Raw genomic sequence first — 575 nt, 5'->3', positions numbered from 1 at the left:
CCTCATTCTGTCCCTCTTTGATGACGCAACGTTACTGTATATGAATAGAGCTCCTCTACGTGCAATTCCTTGTATGGCCACAAGATGACGCACATTCCTAGTTTCTGTTCTTTCCTTGTTCTGACACTTCAGTACTTGTTCTTACAGTATTTACACTGGCTGGTAAAATAGTCTTTAAAATTAAGTATTTGTTTTGGGACATAGACCTTTGTTTATTTCTTTAACAAAAATGCCATGTTGTGTGGACTGTTTGATTAGACTACAGTCTGGGCACTTTTCCCTGGATCTCTAAAGCCTTTATACAGTACAATAGAAGGTAATGCCCTTGGCATTTCATAAACACACACCATGGCAAATGAAAAGATTAACAGTAATGTATTGAAGGACTGTCCAGAGCAGGCTTAAGGCACATTGGTGGGACAGTGGGAATACATAGATTTAGAAGAGTTCGCCTTACACTCCCTTATACAAATATATTGCAGGATTTCTAATAAAGCAGTACAAGGCGTACACACACACACACACACACACACACACCATATATATATATATATATATATATATATATATATATA

Source organism: Polyodon spathula, chromosome 23, assembly GCF_017654505.1.
Source record: "Polyodon spathula isolate WHYD16114869_AA chromosome 23, ASM1765450v1, whole genome shotgun sequence".
NCBI lineage: Eukaryota > Metazoa > Chordata > Actinopteri > Acipenseriformes > Polyodontidae > Polyodon > Polyodon spathula.
This window is presented reverse-complemented; position numbering follows the sequence as displayed.